We start from the raw sequence: 20,457 nt of genomic DNA on the forward strand, positions 1-20,457 counted from the left end.
TATGTCATATACCAAAATAAGTTCCAGGTAGATTCAAAAATTTAAGGTAAAATTAATATAGGTGAATGCTTTTATAATCCTAATGTGGAAAAGATCTTGAGATCAACTGTAGAAACTAAAGAGAAAAACGGACATATTCTAAATGTTTGTATGGTTAGAAACGTCATAAATAAATTCAAAGACAACACACAGGAAAAACAGCTTTAACATCTGTGACAAAGTTCATGTTCTTAATATATAAAAAACAGTTATAGCCAAAAAGAAAAGAAAAAGGGAAAATGGGCATGATCAGTCACTTCCCAAAGGAGGAAATACAAGTGACTAGTAAACAGACCTAAGAAAAGTGCAACTTTAGTAGTAAACAAGGAAATGCACATTAAAACAATGAAATACCATTTTATTATTTTTACTTATTTTTTAGTTATTGCATTGGTAAAAATTCGAGTGAATATCCAATATTATTGAACCCACTGTTGACAATTATGTGGGGAAATAAACACTCTCTTACCAAAACCGAGAATAAAAAAAAAGTACAATTTTCGAGGGGTTGGGGGAGGGAGGGAAATGGAAATAGACATAATACATTAAAATCCTTAAAAATGGACACTCTTTGATCAAAGAATTTTATTTCTAGGAATTTATTCTCAGGAAGTAATCAAAAAGAAGAAATAGATGTGCTTTTAATCATCCAGGCTTGTTTATTGTAGCAATAAAGCAAATAATCAGTGTCATTCAATAGAGGAACGTTTAATTATGAAACATACACACAGTGAAGCAGTTTGTAATGATTAAAAATGAAGATGTGGAACTAGATCTATTGACATGTCAAAACGTCCACATTACATGAAGTGAAAAATACAGGTAAACAAGATTGTATAGCCTTATCCATTTTCCCCCAACCTTTCATCTAGATATGTATATACGTATATAAAGACACAGGGAAAACTCCAAGAGGATAGAGAGTGAAATTTTCATAGATGTTTCCTCTCATTGGTAGGATTTCAAGGAATTTTCACTTTCTTCTTTGGTTTTCTGTTATCTTCTTTTTTTTTTTTACAACAAACTTTTTTTTTTTTACTTTAGGGATCAGAAAACTCATAAGGTAATTCATACTGAGGAGAATAAAAAGAAGGAAGCCACAGTTTAATGAGGCAAAGAAATTCTAGTTTTGGAAACTTCCAGTTTTGCTACAGAATTTAAACAAATCATGAATTTTGTTTAACATTTCTTTGGGTGTCTCACTGTAGCTCAAGAACTTTTTTCTCTTTTTCTTTTTCACTGAGCAGCAACTCTGTGCAAACATCCAATAGACATCCTTTCATTCAGTCCCACTAACAACCATTAAAGCCACTGTCAGCACTCTTGGTTCAACTCTAAGGACGCACTCTGGGACCTGTACCCCAGCAGGCGGTGGAGGAAGTCCAGAGAAGCATCATGATTTGGCTACCTTCTCTGGGAGAGACACATGGTAGGAGGTTTATCAGACTTCTGTGTTCAAATCCAGCTCTGTCACCATGGCTGCATCACCTCAGGCAAGTTATTTTGCCTCAGATGGTTCCATTTTCTGACCTGTAAAATAAAGATGATGATTTGGGAGGTTGGGATTGACACATATATACTAATATGTATAAAACAGATTACTAATAAGAAACTGCTGTATAAAAAAATTAACAAAACAAAATTCAAAAAAAATAGAAAAAAAAATTTTTTTTAATAACAAAATAAAGATGATGAAAATGGTCCCTACCTTTAAGAGCTTGTTGTCAAGGATGAGTACACGTAAGGCACTTAAAATAGTGCCTGGCTCTTGGAACTGTTCTGCGTTTGTTATTATTCAGCACGTGGTTCACAGGCTCCCTGCTTCCAAAAGCAAGGATTGCATGATGGCTTAGCAATGACCGTCTCCACCTACTAGTGTAGAATTATTGAAAAGACCTACTCTAAGGGAAAGTCCATGAGGGTGTGATTCGCGGGTCCCCACCTCTCCTCCTCTCAGCTAGTTGTGGGTTGTTGAGTCACATGCAGGGGACAAGGCTGATGCTCCGGTAGAGTCAGAACTCAGACCCACCTCCACCCAGCTCCCCTACACCCACCGTTTGCTTTCTACTCTGGCTAATATCTAAAGGGGTAAACGTGTATTTATACTACTAGGCTTACCAGGTCAACAGAGATGAAAATGTACATGCCCAGTGGCCTGTAGCATGCATCTGGTCCTGTGTGCGTTTTTGCTCCTTGTGGCACCTTAATTTTTTATCTTGCAGAAGGCATCCTTGTGGAATTGCCAAACAAAAATATTTGCCTTCTGAAACGATGATAAAAGTGATAACGAGTGAATCTTCAAAAAGGGCCAAATTTTCTTTTAAAAATAAAAGCAACCCGGTATGTGCTGCCTGAACTTGCAAAAAACTTTAGGAACATGAAGCATGTAACTTCCTTTTAGAAACACTAACCCGAACTATTTTGCATATTCTGGTTTAGGCTTCAAAAGAGATTTTGATTCATGTTTCACGTTTTTAAAAAATTAGTACTACTTACTAATTGTCGGCGGTGGGGGCGAGGGGGGAATTCTAGTTTGCCTCAATTACACTGACACCCAACAGTGTTTATGGACCTTTTTCTATCATCTAGTGACGGTAGCTTCTGAAACAGCAACCAGGACATGTGGTTTGACAATCAGCAATCTGTTTATGTGGGCAGGATAGTTAGCAAACCAGAAAATTCAGGGCATATGCATGACATTAACTACATGTAATGAATAATACGTGTGAATAATGTATGCATATATGGGATGGCTAGTGTCTTTCAACTGGTTAGTGTACATGAACAGTTTTTGAGAGAGTTAACTAATTCATGTCTTTCCACCTGCTTATTTAATTTATGTCAACTGTCTTCATTAGACCAGTTAACCTGACAAAATGATAGATTATCCTTACATTTGCTCTTCTCTAAGACAAATATAAAATTAGTTTTTAAACCTTTTAAGCCTGCTAAGAGACTTATGAGAACTACTGTTAGAGGAAAATTGTACTAATTTGCTGTTGTTGATGGGAAAAATCACGATGACCCGCAGATGTAGTTTGAAATCATACACACATTCTAACGCAAAATAAGCATCATGGCCCATTTCTGTAAACAGGGGCGTATATTTGCAAAAGAGCAGGAAAACCCTGTCTAGACGTGAAGTAGGATATAATACCTAAAAGTGCCTACATCATAGGGCTGTGGGTTCAATGAGTTTATGTTTGTGGTACACTCAAAGCAGTGCCTGGCACGTGGTAAATGCTGTATAAATGCCATTTATGGTGCTGGCTTTTAAGATGGAATTAACTTTTCAAAAGTCTTTTGAAAAATCCCATCAGAGGTTTCAGCTAAAGTTTATTTTTTGATATGAGGTATATTTTACTTTTCAAATATAAACTTTGTGCATTAATAATCATGAATTAAAACTCACAATCCATTGGTACTTATTTATGGTTTGTTTGGTTTTTTTCCTGCAACCGTGTGGGTGATGGCCTGGAACCGAATCTTTGCCTAAACACGATCTGCTGTTCCCTCTTATTCTGGCCAATATGACCAGTCAGAACATGACAAATATGCATATACAGCTATACTGTGTTCCTAAATATGGACTCAGAGCAAACATGACAAACTATCTGAAACCTTGAATACGTAAAACATGTTAAATAAATTTGGTTAATTACAATATAAACAGGCTCTCCATTGTACTGAATGAGTCATTGATTCTCCCAGAGGATCTGAATAGTTCAATGGAAATGAAGGGAAAACAAGGTATGTCTTTAGTTATTCAGGAAGCTGAGGTGAATAGGGCAACAGGGCAGGTAGAGTCAGCATGTTTCGTGCGGGGAGAGAACTGTCTGAACCTGCCTGATAAACACGGCTTCCAGAAAAGTCTATTCCATGAAGGCCTACAGAGTTTTATGGGAAAGGAATCCCATAAGACAACCTTGAGCTGGCAGAAAAGCCTAGCATTGTGTTCCAAAGATATGTCTCCAAACCTTAATCTGTGTCTGAATTTTATACGGGTGTGTGAGTGTGTGGGTGTGGAGCGAAAGTCAAAAAAAGTAAACTCCACAAATGCCATTCCACCAAGTGTGCCAAGACATTGAGACATGAGGCACACCACTTTGATACTCCCCTAACAAATTTAACCTAAGGAAGTCAGATCTTCTTTCCGTCCTCTCCACAGAATACCATTCAAATGAGTGTCTGTACCAGGAGGAGAGGTAGCTTCTGGGAGAAGCAGGGGAGGAACCAGGTGGCAGCCTGGGATGTGCAGGGGCAGCACAGTTAGCAGGCCTAGACAAAGGGATCCAGAAGAAGTGGCTATATCCCCAGCAAAGGGGCTCAGAAGACTGTGAAGACACGGGGGACATGGCCAGAAGCATTGTCAGGGGATGAAGATCCCGTGTCACCCAGAATAGCAATAGCCAGTTGAGGGGTTCAGATGGCAGATCTGAGCAGGCAGAAGAAAGAAGCAGCCAAGTTTAAGATAGGACAGTTGAAATTATTCACTCTGAGGAGCAGAAAGAAAAAAGGATGAAGAAAAGTGAACACTCGTGTAATATACTAAATGCACAATAAAGCCTGCTCCTACATTTGAATACGTGCATATAATTATTTTATGCAATAAATATGGCTTTTAAAATCAATAGAATTTTCAAAAATAAAATCATCAAAGTCTTTTTTTTTACAGAACATGTTGATAATGAATAACATTCTACAAATATATTTGTCCAGTGCCTACTATGTGTCAGATATTCTGTGTGCTTAGGATGCAAAGGTGAACAGGTCAGGGAGATCAAATTCCAGTGAGCGGAGCCAGGGCAGCAACACGGGTGTATGAACTGGGCAGTCACACACTGCACTCAGTTTATTGCCCTAGTGTTGCTGTACAGAAACTCATAATCTTTGAACAAGGGCCCTGCTTTCTTAATTTGCACTGACCCCTGTAAGTTATGTAGCCAGTTCTGAGGGGCACACAGATAACAGATGAAAAGTGACGGTGCTGGGTTTCCCTGGTGGTGCAGTGGTTAAGAATCCGCCTGCCAATGCAGGGAACATGGGTTCGAGCCCTGGTCCGAGAAGATCCCACATGCCGCGGAGCAACTAAGCCCCTGCACCACAACTACTGAGCCTGCGCTCTAGAGCCCGCAAGCCACAACTAGAGAAAACCCGCGCACAGCAGTGAAGACCCAATGCAGCCAAATATAAATAAGTAAAAAAAAATTTTTTAATTAAAAGATTGATGGTGCTAGGGCTTCCCTGGTGGTGCAGTGGTTGAGAGTCCGCCTGCCGATGCAGGGGACACGGGTTCGTGCCCCGGTCCGGGAGGATCCCACATGCCGCGGAGCGGCTGGGCCCGTGAGCCATGGCCGCTGAGCCTGCGCGTCCGGAGCCTGTGCTCCGCAACGGGAGAGGCCACAGCAGTGAGAGGCCCACGTACCGCAAAAAAAAAAAAAAAAAAAAAGAGTGATGGTGCTAAGATAGACACTGGGAGCCCACCAGAGCCAGCAAGTGCCTGATCCAGCCTTAGGGACAGGGCTGGGCAGGGGGATAGGGTGAGACTCAGAGAAGATCTCCTGGAGCAAGTCACTGCTGAAGAGCAATAGGAATTAGCCCAAACTCTGTTCAGTTCTATTTATTGTGAAAATTAATACGTTTGGTAGTTTAGTTTTTTTAAGGTAAAACATACAACTCTGCACATATGCATAATGCTGTTGAGAAAAATCCACACATTTAAATCAAGGCTTCAGGGTCATTCTAGAGCATTTCCTATCAGGCCTATGAAAGGGTTATTGGCCTCAGCCTCTAGACCTGGGGCTGGAAACTTTCAATAAAGGGCCAAATAGTAAATGTTTTCAGCTTTGAAGACCATATGGTTTCTGTCACAACTATTCAATCTGCCACAGTAGTGCGAAAACAGCCATAGGCTATGCTAAATGGAAAGGCATGGCTGTGACCCTAGACTACAGAGAACAGCCTGCAGGCAGGGTGTTTGCTGCCCTGACCCCTGCTCTAGGACAGGTAACTTTGACTCTCATTTTCTATGATAAAGCCCCAGACTGGGTAAAGTTAGATGTTAACTTGTAGATCAGTCAATGATAATTGCTGTATGGCAGAGACCATAGTCTCACAATGTGCCGCATATTGCCCTGCCGGACATCCTATCCCAGTGATCCTGTCCCACTCAGACATATGTAAGATATGGAGATGAAAGAAAGAGAGAGGGCTTCCCTGGTGGCGCAGTGGTTGAGAGTCTGCCTGCCGATGCAGGGGACAGGGGTTCGTGCCCCGGTCTGGGAAGATCCCACATGCCGTGGAGCGGCTGGGCTCGTGAGCCATGGCCGCTAAGCCTGCGCGTCCGGAGCCTGTGCTCCGCGGCAGGAGAGGCCACAACGGTGAGAGGCCCGCGTGAGAGAGAGAGGGAGGGAGGGAGGGAGGGAAGAGAAAAAGAAAGATCAGGATAGGTATCAGTTTCTCATAGCTGTCTTTGTAGCTGCTTTGTCACCCTGCTGGTACCCTCATTGATTAGTTAAATCTTTTATATATGCTTACTATATATTTTTATAGCCACTGTGTTTTTAACTTTTTAATATTGTACTTTGTCAGCATATATGAAGAAAAGCATAGCCAGATACAGAATGAATGAAGAGTTTTTAACAGGCAACTTTGCAAATATGATTCCTGTAAAGTAACTGCAACTTGCCTCAGTAAGCCTGAATGAATCTACTCCAGTACAAAGATATCAGAATCTGCCTTATATTTCCATGCAAACCAGCTACAGGAAAGGGATCTGAAGAAGAATGCCTTTTTAACCAATATTAAGTGATCATCATTAAAATAAATACCAACCAGGAGAGGAACCTTCAGGTGAGGAAGGATCAGGACACTGGGTTCTCCCCATTACCGCCCCCTCCCTGCAAAGCTCTGCTCCTTTGTCCGTCCCAACCCCCCTCCTCTAAGCCAGGAACATGGAAGGCCAAGGTCTCCCAGCCCGTGCACTGAATTCCTCCACATTCTCCTGACTTAGTAACCACAGAACCCTCCCTCCTTAAGTCCATGAAGATGTAGTTAGAATTTTTCAAAATAATGTTTACTTTAAAACCAAAGGAAAACAAAACATAAAAGGAGATCACCCACAGGGGATGCTGTCAGCCCAAACTCCTTAGACTATGGTCCACATCTTGTGGGTGACATAGCTCACATGTAGCTACAAAGTGCCGGAAGCAAAAGAAGATCTCACGGCGTGAATGGCTACACTGGGTCAGTCTACTGGCTCATGTTTCTAATGACTCTTTACTATAAGAATAGAGAGAAGTGTGTAGATCTTAAAATCAGTATTCAGTTAAGCTAGGGGTATAAACTACTTTGGAAATGGAAGCAGAGCCAGGACTATAAAGGAGTTGGGAAGGGAACCCCTACTGACAACTTCCCAAATTCCTTTCCATTACTCTCCGACTATTAGCCAACAAAAATATACGTACTAGTTCACATCTGAACTCTATAAAAAAGAGGAGTCTGATAGTAATTGAATTGGAAGGAAAGAATCTAAACAGTTGTTTGCAGCATGTTCACTAAGTACTTTCATTTTATATTGTTTCCATAGCTTTCTGACATGATTGTTTTTAACCAATAAGTAAAAAATAATAAATGAAAACAGAAGAGATTTTGTAGAAGGGACAGAAGCACATTTGCATTTACTGTCACACATGGTACTTCCTGTGCAGATCTGTCTAAATCAGAAAAGGCATAACCATTGCTGTTTCCCTTTAAATCTCCCTCCTTCAAAGTCATCTCAACCATAAAGTGAGGGTGTCCATTCTTTCTTATTTTGCTCCAGATTTGTTACAACCCAGCTCACTTGCCCTACTTAAAATGCTTCTTGTCTGGGTGTTTTTACAAGCTTATCTTCTAGTTTTCCTCTTCAGCTGACAGCACGGTAATCAAGAATTTAGGATTAGTGACAAGACAGTTGAAAATGCAAAATTGCAGTATCCTAAGGGGAGAAAAGCTATACACACCTACCCTGATCATTTGTTAAAATGCTATTTATCTTTGAAATAATTTCTTTTTTGAAAAAGTTTGTAATGTATTAGAAAGGTGGACATTTTAAAATGTATTTACATAGACATATGTTTACATTACATATATGTATGTGTGTGTATATATATATATATATACACACATACATATATGAGTGTGTATAATATAAAATTCAGTCCAGTACAGCACACTGTTTCTCAATCTGAATGCTAACCATTGCTCTCAGCCAATGAAGTGACATGACACAGATCCTACTGAAGCTCCTGGCCAATGGTTGTTAGTGTCCCATACTGTGAGATCTCTCAGCCAGTGAGCACATGCTCTTGATATCCAGAGTTGTATGTGTTTTGTCCTATGTATTGTTTACTTTCTTATCTCCCTTTCTTCCATCGATAAGTATTCTCCTGAGCAATTTCTATCCACTCTGGCTGATAGAAGTTAGGCAAGTCATTCAAGATGTGAAAACTCAAATTTTATAGCAACTCAAAGAGTCTTCAAGAATGGTCAAGAAAACATTAGAAAACAGGGTTTCAGGACCCATCAAGGTCTTTTCAAGACTTACCTAGCCAAAACAAGGTTTAACTTTTCTTGTAAAAGCAAAGCCACAAAAGCCTGTAACAGATATGCCTTCCCAAGTCAGATATTCACAGTCCTGCATCAGAATAGGAACAAGTTTTTCCAGCTGGGGACTGCAAAAAAAGTAGCTGTGTAATTGCCTACTACAATTCTTATTTAAGAGACTGTGAGCGTGAAATCACAGGCCAACCCTGGTCCCAGAAGAGTCAACCTGCAGGTGCCAAGACAAGGAGGAGAGACACTAGAAACAGAGCTCAGCCAGGGTCAGCTGCCCGCAGATCCATGGAAAACAAATGACTGCTGCCTTCGCCACTGGGTATTGAGATGGTTTGTTATGCAGCACTGTTGTGGGGATAGTTAACTGATAGACTCCGTAAGATTCTTTTGTCCTCCATTACCAAACTTGGCTTATTCCCGTTGGTCTAGGGGCTAAACTGACCTGTTAACTGATAATAGTAAATGATAATAATTAAATAATAAAATCCAATGATAAATAATATAATTATTAAGCAAAAATAAATAACAATAAATGATTAGAGCTACCATTTGTAAAGCTCCTACTATGTTCAAAGGTCACGCTAAGAGCTCTCTAAGTGTTATGTGTGAAACTCATGAGTTTCCAGACATAGAAGACAGGATTATGCTTAATTATAAAAGCACAAACTGAGGCTCGGGGAGGTAAAGTGACCTGCCCAAGCCCTCAAAATGAGGACTGCTTCTCCCCTAGAGCTGTCAGAGAGAGTATGGCCCTGCCAACACCTTAATATTGTACCTGAGCCTCCAGAACTGAGACAATAAACTTCTATTGCTTTAATTCACCTAGTTTATGGCATTTTGTTACAGATTCTGCCAGGACCTCCCGATTCACCTACCAAAGGCCCCCAGACTTGGCCTCCTCCCCCGTTTAATTGCGGCCTGTGTATGGGAGCTCTGGTTTCCGAACACTTCAGGACTGTGTTTTCATGTCGATTGGGCAAGCTGCCAAGACACCAGAGAAAGTCTGGGTTTGTGGTGGGACATTTCAAGCTTATCTAGAACTATCCACTGAAACTATGGATGAAATCAGAGATGGGCCAAGGGTATGTGATGCAGGACACAACATATGAGTGCCTAATGCTACTTGCCAAAAATCCGCGTACTATCCAACACACATACCCTGGCAATTGCTAGGAATTTGAGGTTCAGTATTAAGTAACAACCCTAGCCTATTTTTAATCTGCTACCCCAAAACTATGTGTTTCTAGTTCAACAATTAGGCTTATAGAGTTGTTACCTAACATGACTATCTCATTGAAGGCTCAGGGCAAGGCTTGTCGTGTAGCTAAGGGGAAAATTTGCTCTTAAGAGGATGGATATTACCAGCGTCAACCATTAAGCAGAAAACAGGGTCTTCTGTGACCAGGAAAGGGTCACAGAGGCAGAAACTCTGGCTCTAGACCACTGACAAATTGGAAGAAATTCTCCAGGTAGACCAGAAGGTCATTCTAAATAAGGTTACATGACGGTGAGAATTACATTTCACTTCATAAAAAATCCTCTTTTATTGAAACTCTGTCAAAAATTTCAATCTAAGAGAAGCCAAGATTTAAATCCATATTCCCTAATGACAAGTCCCATCCTCTTTTCCCTACTCCAGAATGAATTCTTCCACCTGTCAATGAGGGTTGAAAGGAGAATGTTTAGATTTATCAAGGATAAATAGGCAGGGTTCAGCCCTCTGCTGTCTGCTATTGGCAGATGAAGGACAGGGCAGGTTTCCAGCTGTACCAAAGGTTCTCCATGGAGGAGAAGGGCCCTGAAGGAGAGACAGGCTCCCAGTGGCCAGGAGCAGAGCATGGATCAGAGGAGTAGAAGTAGATGGACTTTTCTGGAGGCTCAATGTTGTCAGGTATCCTGTCCTTGCCCCAGGTACCTTCTGATGGACTGTTCTTGCTCTGTTCTTCAAAGAAGGAACTTCACCTCTCTATCTCTCCTTCTCCCAGGTTTTGCAGCCCTCTATGGATGTTTTTCCGCTCAGAGGTTGTGCTCCTTTTTTATCCCATCTCCACCCAACAAGATCCAGAGCTATTTATTTTTCTGGGTGTGTCCCAAACAGAAGCTTCTGAACTTTTGCTCACAGTTTGGATGTTTTGACAACCTTTCCTGCCAGTTAGTTTATCATAGAGGTTCTGTGCACTGTTCTCCTCCACATTGCCTGACACTTTGCCTCACCAAAACCTTGGGTGTTTTGCATGAGTCATGCAGCAAAATAGTTCAAATCAAGCACTGCAGCAACTTCCCTTGCTCAGCCATTCTCTGCTGAGTCCCCTGACTGCTGTTTCAAAGATTTTCCTCCTTGTCATTTCCAGGAGAGCATTAACCAGTCTTTTGGAAACCAGTCCAAATCCAAGGGTCCTAGGGTCCTGTGATGAGAAGGGCATTCTGTTTCATACAAAATTCTGGTTTATTGAAATTTTGTAACAGAATATTCATCAGTCTAAGAGCCATTGTGCACCGTCAATTTTCCTCCAGTCATGAACACTTGTTCAGTCCTGTAGAAACAGATTGAAAGGAAATATCTTTCCCCAAGATTTCTGTATTTCTTAAGTGCAGCAGAAAATAGTTATTTTTGGATCCCTCTGAAGCACTCTGTCTCAAGATCATCTCATGGTTGGCTCTTGTCATTCCTCTCCCAATTCAGATGCCACTTTCTCAGAGAGTTCTTCCCTGACCACCAATCAAATGGAGCCACCCCATCACTCTATCACATCACCCTGTTTTATTCTCTCCATAACATTTATCAAGTTCTGAAATTGATCCCATTTGTTTTCTAGTAGGGTTTTGTTTCTATTTTTTTTTGTCAGTCTCCATCTTCCACAGAACATAAACTCCATAAGAACAGGGACCGAGAGAATAGGCTCTTTTCCCTTGTTGGAGGAGTCTCCAGGACTGGTCCCCCATTTTCAGTTTCCTTCCTTCTCCATGTGTAGGAGTATATGTCCCCTCTCCAACTGAACTTTGGCGCCGCCATGTGATTTGTTTCGGCCAGTGAAATGTGAAGCATGGTACTCCGTCTCTTCCTGGAGGAAGGTTTATGAACTACTTGCCATGTAAAGATGAAGTGGTCATGGAAGCATGCGTTATGATGGTTCCTCCATCAGCCTGGGTTCCTGGCTGACAATAGTGAACAGAGCCCCCATCTGGCCCTCACTGGACTAGTAATGTGAATAAGAAATAAGCCTTTGCTGTGATAAGTCAATGAGATTTGGAAGTTGTTTGTTACCACATCATACTCTAACTCTTCTGTGTTTGTTTCCTATTGTTGCTGTAACAAATTACCACACACTTAAGGGCATAAAATAACACAAATTTATCCTCTGGCAATACTGGAGGTCAGAAATCCAAAAGGAGTCTTATGGAACTAAAATCAAGGTTGAGGCAGGATTGTGTTATTCTGAAAGTACTAAAGCAGAATCTGTTTCCTTGCTCTACAAGATTCTAGAGGCCACCTCCATTCCTTAGCTAGTGGACCCTCCCTTCATCTCCAAAGCACATCACTCCACCCTCTGCTTCCATAGTTACATCTCCCTTGTGGCTCTGACCCTCCTCCTTTCCTCTTATAAATACTCATGACTACATTGGGCCCACATAGATAATCCAGAATAATCTCCCTATCTCAAGATCCTTATCTTAATCAAACGTGAAAAGACACTTTTCCAAGTAAGGTAACATTTGTGTGTTGTGGGTTGAGGAGGGGATGTCATTATTCTATTTATCACACTGATTAATACAATAATGAGTCCATCACACCTGGGATAGTACCCGCCATACTAAGGTCACTCAGTTAATATTTGGGGGGTGAATAAATGAATGAACAGACCAGAATAGCATAGCATAGCATAGGAGAGCACAGCACAGCACACCATAACATAGAATACAATGCAAATAGATTTCTTTTTTAGTAAATAGTATTTACTAAATACTACAGTATAGCTACAGTATAGCTACAGTATAGCTACAGCTAAATACTACAGTATAGCTACAGTTTTAAAAAGATGGGTCCTCATATGTCTTTTTATTTAAAGTTCACCATTCATTTGCCTAAAAATGCATTGACAGAGTCTAACTTCAACTTTAAAAAGTTGATCTTACTGGTTAAGATCAGCCAGGAACATTACTTTTCTAAGTTTTGTTGTTTTTCTGTGCAAGTTACTCAAACTTTCTGTGCCTCAGTTCCTACAACTATAAAGGGAAAAGAGCTGTACATAGTACCTCATGCTGTTGCTGAGACAATTCCATAAATAATACATACAAAACTCTCTCATAAGGCTGAGCACAAAGCAGGCACTCTCTAAATGTTAGCTTCCTTCTCCTCACCCCTCACCATCCACTTTCCACCCCCCCTTACACCACAGAGAATTTTTGATACATTATTTGAAACTGCCCCTTCCCCAGCTGGCTACATCTGAGGAGCTATGGCTGTTCTCTGGAGGAATGAAACCTCTGTCCCTAACAAAAACTTGCATTCAAAAAGATACATGCACCCCAGTGTTCATAGTAGCACTGTTTACAATAGCCAAGACTGAAGCAACCTAAATGTCCATTAACAGATGAATGGATAAAGATGCGGTACACATATACAATGGAATATTACTCAGCCATAAAAAGAATGAAATAATGCCATTTGCAGCAACATGGATGAACCTAGAGATTACCACCCTAAGTGAAGTAAGTCGGACAGAGAAAGACAAATATCATATGATATCACTTATATGTGTAATCTAAAGAAGTGATACAGGGCTTCCCTGGTGGCGCAGTGGTTAAGAGTCCACCTGCTGATGCAGGGTACACTGGTTCGTGTCCCGGTCCGGGATGATCCCACATGCCGCGGAGCGGCTGGACCCGTAAGTCATGGCCACTGAGCCTGCGCGTCCGGAACCTGTGCTCCGCAACAGGAGAGCCACAACAGTGAGAGGCCCGCGTACCGCAAAAAAAAAAAAAAAAAAGTGATACAAATGAACTTATTGACAAAACAGAAGTAGACTCACAGACATAGAAAACAAACTTATGGTTACCAAAATGGAAGGCAAGGAGGGATAAATTAGGAGCTGGGGACTAGCAGATACACATCACTGTACCTAAAATAGATAAACAACAAGGACCTACTGTATAGCACAGAAAACTCTAGTTAATATGTTGTAATAACCTATAATGGAAAGAATCTGAAAAAGAATTTACATATATATATATGTATAACTGAACCACTTTGCTGTATACTTGAAACTAATACAACATTGTAGATCAACTATACTTCAATAAAAAGTTGTTTAAAAAAAAACTCTGGCCCTCTGTAAGCATGATTATCATCACAAATAATTCTTTTTTGAGAATTTGTAGCAAGAACTGTTCTAAAGCACCCTATACCTAACTATTTTCTTAGTACTCACAACCCTGTGAAGTATGTATTATTATTATTTCCATTTTACAGATGAGAAGTTAAGGCTCAAAAGTCATATAGCAAAAGTCAGGTAGAAAGGTAAACTGACTTTGGAGTCTCCATTTCCAATGACCATGCTAAACCCAGTGTACCCACGACATTCTGGGGACCAGGGAAGATATCTCCTTAGTAAGTCACAAAAGAATTATAAGCCAGGTTGAGTTAGTAGCCTGGGGCTGCTATGTCTGGCTTCTCCAGACAACTGGCCCTGCCAACTGGCCATGAACAAAGCAATGGGTGAAAGACCCACAAATAACATGGGGGTTAAAGTCAAATCAAGGGGGAAGAGTTTTCAGCGTTAATGTGTCTTTTCCATTCATCTAGAGAACCTAATAAAGTAACACTTAAGTACATTTCCTGAAAATCAGAAAAACGAGTTAGAAGAGAAAGAAAACACCAAGTTGGAGCTTGAACCCAGCCTTCTGGGGCTAGACTAGTTATCCTGTGCTTTTGAACTTGGGTTCTGTTACATAAATCATATTTTCCAAGATGATTTCTTCTTGCTTTACATCTTTTTTTTTTAAATTTTTTGGCTGTGCTGGGTCTTCATTGCTGAGCCTGGGCTTTCTCTAGTTGCCGTGAGCAGGGTCTACTCTTCGTTGTGGTGCACGGGCTTCTCATTGCAGTGGCTTCTCTTGTTGCAGAGCACGGGCTCTATGGGCGCGGGCTCAGTAGTTGTGGCACGCGGGCTCTAGAACGCAAGCTCAGTAGTTGTGGTGCACAGGCTTAGTTGCTCCACGACATGTGGGATCTTCCCGGACCAGGGCTCAAATCCATGTCCCTTGTGGTGGTGAGTGGATTCTCAACCACTGCACCACCAGGGAAGCCCACCTTATATTCTTTAATAAAGTTATTTTAGATGATGTTTACCTGTCTCGGCTGACCTAAAGAATACAGAAGGAAAAGACGGGACCTATAAAGAGGGAATATGATTCATTGGCGGCTGAGTGTGGTGGTAGCAATAGGAATGGGAATGAGAGAAGTGAAGCTGGGGAGCAAATGCCAGCTTCCTGGAGCCACCACTTTCTGGGAGGTACCTTTCTGAAGCTCTTCTCAACAGAAACCATGGCCCAACTGGTGATGGTGGAAGATGGCTTGTTTGAACAAGGGTATGTCCCCTTATAACCTACTGTAGGCTACAGTTAATGGACACTCTCCTCTTGCTGGGTCTGTTCAGTAATAGTCTCCATAAGCCCATGTGGTTTCTGGCTAATGCTACTGCCAGCAGCCTCTTAAATTTGTTGGTAACATAGGCATGGAAATAGTCACTGGCCAACTGCTCTAGCCAAGTAACACTTAACACTGACAAGTAAAACAACAGCTGGTTTCATTTTGTGAGTTCCCAAAGTGCTTCCCAAGGATAATAGGCGATGAGTGTGGAAAATCGTAAATGCTCTATAATTATTTCAATGAAATCCATTTGGGAGTGGCTCCACCATGAATTATAAACCCTTCAAAGACTAAGGACTGTACCCAGAAGCATAAAGACTCATAGATGCACTCTAACACACAGCCTGAGGAACAAGGACCTTTCCAAAACTCCTTTGGTGGCATTTTACTTGGATCACTCCTTGACTACACATTCTCTCAGCAAATTATGACCCTAAGCTGCCCTGTGGGCTCTTGCAAGTGTTTTCAGAAGTCATGCAAATGCTTTCTTGCTAATTGTTTCCAGTGATAAAGATGGCCACCCATTCTTTACTCTTCCTACCTTTGAGAGGTATTGTCCAATTCTCCTCCCCTTGAATCTTGGCTGACTTGCTTGACTAACAGGATGTGGTGGAAGTGATGCACTGGGAGCTCTGAGACTAGATCACAAGAAGTTTTACAATGTCCACCTGCATTTCTTGGAATAGACTCTTGGGAGCCCCACCCCACCATGCCAATGGCCAACTACCCTGAGGCTGCCTTGCTGGAAAGACCACATGTAGGCACTCTGGTAGACAGTCCCAGTTGAATTCTACCTTCTAGATATGTCTGCCAGTGTGTCTGACTAGTGAGTGAAGCCTTCTTGGAGGCTCCAGACCAACCCATCACAAGCTGAATACCACCAAGTAACCTCACTGAATCACACATGGAGGTGGAAAATTACAGAGCCGTCCCCTGCCTTAATTCCTGACCCACAAAATCATGTGATATAATAAAATGGTTGCCCCTTAAGTGTTAGGGTGGTTCACTACACAGCAATAAATAACCAGAACGACCATCTAATCAACTATAAATTCCTGGAAATTAATGGATTTTACTTTCTCTTAGTTTCATTTTAACTGTTCTTTCCCCACACTTAACTTCATTGTTATCCACCAAATACCTTGCTATGCATGAAAGATAAACCTAATCAAGTTTTCTGAACTAAGTGTATTTTAGTCTATCTCTTTCTGTTTTAATAAACATCTAGAAAGATCCCTCATTTTTACAGTGAACAGATTCATTTTTGTTATCAAAAAAACTCTGATTTAATTTGCCAATTCCCTGTGTATTTTAGAGATGATCAGTTTATGGGTTTAATATTTCCATTATCATCTTCATGATGACTTCCTGCAAGAAGGATATGTGACTTTTATATATGCTCTACTTCATTTACATTATTTGGGACCATTTGAAAGCCCAATCTGATAGCTGACCACAATACAATAATTGTAGAAATTAACAACAAAAAGATAGTGAGGGCTTCCCTGGTGGCGCCGCGGTTGAGAGTCTGCCTGCCGATGCAGGGGACACGGGTTCGTGCCCCGCTCTGGGAGGATCCCACATGCTGTGGAGAGGCTGGGCCTGTGGGCCATGGCCGCTGGGCCTGCGCATCCGGAGCCTGTGCTCTGCAACGGGAGAGGCCACAACAGTGAGAGGCCCATGTACCGCAAAAAAAAAAAAAAAAAAAAAGATAGTGAATGTGGCCAAAGTAATGTCTGCTTTGGGGAATTTAATAAGATTTCCTTTGGGTCTAATATTTAGACCACTACTCAGTATGTTGTAAGCACTCAATAAATGTTAGCAAATATTGATATTAAAGACATATATAATTTTCAAACCCAGCTTTAGCCCAGCAGGAGATAAGCTACTCTGCTGAGTTCAAAAACTCAGAGCCAAAATTCCAAGAAATGTGATGCTTTGATAAGCCTGTGCACCCTCATCAGAAAATAGGTAATGTTTCTGCTAGACTCTTTGAAATATTATAAATGATAGGAGTATCCACTTGTATGCCCCAACTGGGAATCACTAATATACTCTGTCCTTTACTTACAACTGAGGAAACCAAATTCCAAAGATGATATTGGAAATGCTTCCATGACTCTGTCTATTCATGCTGCCTCTCTTGAAACAAACCATAATGAACCATTGTTTAGAACAAAGAAAGGGAAGGGGGGAAAAAGTTCTCCTGAACTCGGCTGAACTCATCTGTCTTAGAGATGATGGCAGAACATTGGAATAGACTTTGTACTTGACTTTTACAATGTATCAGATTAAGAACTCAGAGTATATATTTTAATTTTTTTTAAGATTTATTATTTATTTATTTTTATTTTTGGCTGCATCAGGTCTTAGTTGCGACACACAGGATCTTCGTTGAGGCACGTGGGATCTTTCTTTGCAGCCCACGGTCTTCTCTCTAGTTGTGACGTGCGGGTTTTCTTTTCTCTAGTTGTGGCGTGCAGGCTCCAGGGCGCTTGCACTCTGTAGTTGTGGTGTGTGGGTTCCAGAGCACATGGGCTCTGTAGTTGGCGGCACACGGGCTCTGGTTGAGGCACGTGAGCTCAGTAGTTGTGGCAGTCGGGCTTAGCTGTCCTGAGGCATGTGGGATCCCAGTTCCCAAACTAGGGATCAAACCCGTGTCCCCTACATTGTAAGGTGGATTCTTTACCACTGGACCACCAGGGAAGTCCCAGAGCACATTTTAGAAGATATAGGAACCTTCTGTAAGATTTTTTTCCAGCTGTGCCCTTAGACATCCAAAAACTACTTGAGACCTGGGTCTCCTATGAAAATCTTCTGTTATACGGAATGTAATTTATGAAAAGGAAATATTAACTGGCACCTTGTACAGGTCATATCTCGGGCCCTAGATTTAGTCACCACACCAATCTATTTTTATCCTCTAGCTACAGTGTAGTATCCTAAAGCATTAAGATTTACAATCTTATTATTGTACACTCAAGTGATATATTCCCAAATATGCAGGAGGCTTTTTCCCCAAATCATCCTAAGAGATGATTATAGTCCTTTTATTTTAGTCCTTATAAATTCTTTCATAGTATGAGGGTACTCCTTTAGTTACCTTATTTTTTAGAGCCACATTAGCCTGAACAATTTCAATAAATGGTAGTTTAGCTGCTCAGAGAGATTATGTCATGAAACTTACTTTTTATAAAAAGGAAGGAAGGAAATATATTAATCAGTATAGGGTAGGCCATGCTGCTGTAACAAATTAATCCTGAAATCTCAGAGGCTTAAAACATAAAAATTTACTTGTCACTCATACGAAAGCCAGTATGGGACAGAGTTGACACTTCAAGAAGTTGTCTTTCAAGGGGTGGCTTACCTTTAGTCTCGTCGTTTCACACTCCAACACAAGACTTTCTTAGTTGCCAATACAGACGAGAGAGAGAGTAGGAATGTCATGTAGGGGTTTCTCACTGCCTCAGATAAAAGTAATCCATGTGTTTCCACACACATTTAATTGACCAGACCTGCTCGACTACAAAGGGGTCAGGGAGGATGGTCTTGGTCTTCTATGTGCTCAGGAGAGAGGGATATGAAAAGAAGATCTAGTGAATGCAATGCATTTTCTCTTTCACAGGAGGCAAAATCTTAATACATATTTAGTAACTGTATGACCTCACAATCACAAGAGTTGAAGGGCATTATAAACAAGCTTTATAAAAAATCACCTTTAAAAGCAATACTGGAGCAATAAAAGCAATACTGGAGCAATACCCCAACTGGAACAACTGGATATTCATTTGAGAAAAAGAAATAATCTCAACCCTTTCCTTAAGACATACTTGGAAATTAATTTGATATGAGCCATAGATCTAAACTAAAAGCTAAAACTATAATAGTTCTAGAAAAAAACATAGGAGAAAATCTTCAAACTTAGGGTAGACAAAGATTTCTTGAATAATAAAAAGTATAAAACTTTTTTTTAAACTGGGCCACATTTATTTTTTTTCTTTCTGTTTTTTTTTTTTTTTTGGGCCACGTCATGCAGCTTGTGGCATCTTAGTACCCCAAAAAGAGATTGAATCCAGGTCCATAGCAGTGAAAGCACAGAGTCCTAACCACTGGACCGCCAGGGAATTCCCCTCAAAGAGTAAAACTTTTGCTCTATGAAAGAAAATAAAAAGTCAAATCAGAGTCAAAGAAAATATTTACTATATCCATATTCAGAATATATATACAAATATTACAATTCATTAATAATAAGACACACAGTCTGATTTATTTTGATGGCAAAAGATTTGAACAAAAACTTTTAAAGAAGACATGACAATAGCCAGTATAGGATGAAAAGATGTTCAACATCATTAGTCATGAGGGAAATGCAAATCAAAGCCCTCATGAAAACCCGAAACCATAAAACTCCTAAAAGAAAACAGGGGGAAATGCTCCTTGACATTGGTCTTGGAAATAATATTTTTTAGATCGGACACCAAAAGCACAGGCAACAAAAGCAAAAATAAACAAGTGAGACGACATCAAACTAAAAAACTCTACTCTGCAAAGGACACAATCAATAAAATGAAAAGGCAACCTATAGAATAGGAGAAAATATTTGCAAATCATATATCTGATAAGGGGTTAATATCCAGAATATACCAATAACTCCTAAAACTCAAATAGCCAAAAAACAAATAACCTGATTTTTAAAATGAGCAAAAGATCTAAATAGACATTTTTCCAAAGAAGACGTGCAAATAGACAACAGGCCAATGAAAAGGTGCTCAACATCACTAGTCATCAGGGAAATGCAAATCAAAACCAGAAAGAAATATCACCTCACACCTGTCAGAATGACTATTATTAAAAAGACAACAGATAACAAACGTTGAGAAGGATGTGGAAAAAAAGGAACCTTTGTACACTGTTGGTAGGAATGTAAATTGGTGCAGTTATTATGGAAAACAGCATGGAGTTTTCTCAAAACATTAAAAATAGAATTACTGTATGACCCAGCAATCACACTTCTGGGCATATATACAAAAGAGATGAAAACAGGATCTTGAAGAGATATCTTAACTCTCATGTTCATTGCAGCATTATTCACAATATTGAAGATATGGAAACAACCAAAGTGTTGATTGACAGATGAATGGATAAAGAAAATGTGATACACACATACACAC

General features: G+C 40.5%; 1 long non-coding RNA gene across 1 annotated transcript in view; it reads right to left on the reverse strand.

Annotated features, from left to right (window-relative positions):
• Positions 1–407: 407 nt before the first annotated feature.
• Positions 408–20,457, reverse strand: part of LOC109550741 (uncharacterized) — a 265,141-nt gene continuing 245,091 nt past the window's right edge. The window contains exons 4-5 of the long non-coding RNA XR_012332467.1: positions 1,748–2,302; positions 408–1,569 (exon numbers count right to left, since the gene is read on the reverse strand). This is a non-coding gene — a long non-coding RNA (uncharacterized lncRNA). The remainder of the gene's footprint in view (positions 1,570–1,747; positions 2,303–20,457) is intronic.

This window comes from Tursiops truncatus, chromosome 6 (genome assembly GCF_011762595.2).
Source record: "Tursiops truncatus isolate mTurTru1 chromosome 6, mTurTru1.mat.Y, whole genome shotgun sequence".
Taxonomy (NCBI): Eukaryota; Metazoa; Chordata; class Mammalia; order Artiodactyla; family Delphinidae; genus Tursiops; species Tursiops truncatus.